Source organism: Sprattus sprattus (genome assembly GCF_963457725.1).
Source record: "Sprattus sprattus genome assembly, chromosome: 2".
Lineage (NCBI taxonomy): Eukaryota > Metazoa > Chordata > Actinopteri > Clupeiformes > Clupeidae > Sprattus > Sprattus sprattus.
The window spans coordinates 12,190,948-12,193,035 of NC_137921.1; positions in this window are offsets into that span (position 1 = coordinate 12,190,948).

The following is a 2,088-nucleotide window of genomic DNA, read 5'->3' on the forward strand; positions in this document are numbered from 1 at the left end:
GCGGCTCAGAAATGGGATTGTGGGAGCTTTTTAATACGAAGGGGGAGGCAAGCGCGTCAGCGGTGCGATTTATCAGGGCCAAACAGACCTCGGAATTATTTCAAATTGGCGAATCGCTTTCTGCTGCCTTTGATCTTCCCTTGCCCTTCTCTCTATTTATACTCTGCTCTCCTCTCCCTCCGTCACTCAATCCCAACAGCCCCCCCCAAACACCCCCCTCCCCCAGCAGCCACATTCATCTCACACCCCGGAGTCTTGCCTCCTAAATCCAGTTTGACACTCTTTTTCACCTCTCCCGCCATTTTGCCTAGAGCTTTTCATTACTCTCTCACCTAGCTTTAATCAGTCTTATTAGTATTTGTGTGTGTGCCAAAGTGTATTGCTTGTGTGATTGTGTGTGTGTGTGTGTGTGTCAACAGGAGTGCTGGGACGAGGATTGTTTTTTTTATGTAGGTTTATTTCGGTGTGTGGAGTTTGTGTACGGGTTTGTCTGTATTGAGGTGTGTAGTCTGTATATGTATGTATGTATGTATGTATGTATGTATGTATGTATGTATGTATGTTTGTGTGTATACATGTGTTAGAATGCATGTTAGGTCGTGTGTGTGTGTATCACCATGCCATGTGCGGTTACGGTCAGGCTCCTGGCTGCAATAACATAGCAATGTCCCTGCACTGCAGGGCTGTTTAAGAGCTGCTGATTATGGCCCTAGCGTCTGTTGCAGGATTCCCAGCATATCCCAGGCATTTAATGACACCCAATGCCATGCTCTCTCTCTCTCTCGCTCTCTCTCTCTCTCTCTCTCGCTCATGCCTCTTCATCTCCTACAGACATCCTTGTCTGTCAGTCAAACTCTTTGCATGATCAAGTTCCTAGGCTCTGACACAGGCTAGGGGGTGTGTGTACTGTGTGCGTATTCTTAAATGTGTGTGTGTGCGTGTGTGCGTGCGTGTGTGTGTGCGTGTGCGTGTGTGCGTGTGTGTGTGTGTGTGTGTGTGTGTTTGCGCGTGTATGTTGGTGGGTGGTGGAGCCAGAGCACACTCTCACTGGGAGAACAGAATTATCCCTGCACATAACACTGTTGGAGGCTGGTGGTGGGGGCGAGCTTCTGTTTTTACCTTTTACAAAGACACATTCATTAACCTGCCAGAACGGCGCCTGTGTAGTAGATAGCTGTGGTCTTGTTGAGCTGTGTCGGAACACGCACCCCTCTCGTATCTACCAGAAGATGAACTTTGAATGTTCTTTGTTTTATTACGAAGTCGTTGCAAATACAAAACGCTAATCAAAGCCGTAGCTGTTGAACACCGGACGATTTTAACGAAGTGTGTGGTCGTATTGTATGCCTTTGTGCGCACATGTGTATGCCCATAAATACTGCCAAGATGCAATCACCTAACCCACCCCAACACACAAACACCACACACACACTCAAACACACACACACAAACACACACACACACACACACACACACACACACACACACACACACACACACACTCAGTGACAGTGTGATTTACAGTATGAACCAAACCCCAAAAGTGTGCTTTAATTTAATGAGGTAATTATACACTAGGGGCAGGAAGCAGCCGTGGCCTGATTTATACACACTGGCTGTGCTGCACTGTCACACTGACTGGGAACAGAATTTCACTCCGCTAGCTCCAAGGACAACTGTATCCTCCTCCTCCTGCAGCTCTTGCAGCTCCTTCACCCCCCTGTGCTGTGCCTACAACCCCCACACCCACCACCCACAGACTCCCATACCATGGACCATGTTGTCACCATTCCCCAGTTATTTCACAGTCCACATGTGAACACGCTAAATGGTCTGTGCCACCTCTCTCTGTCTCCCCTCCCCTCCTCTCTCTCTCTTTCTCTCTGTCTCTCTCTGTGTCACTCTTTTTCTCTCACTCCTTTTCTCCCTCTCTCTCACTTTCTATCTATGGCTCTGGCTTTGGACAAACCACCAGATAACCTGCATCTGTGCAACATAGTCTGCATTTACCCACTCATCCACACACACACACACACACACACACACACACACACACACCCACACACACACTCTGCGGCGACGAATGAA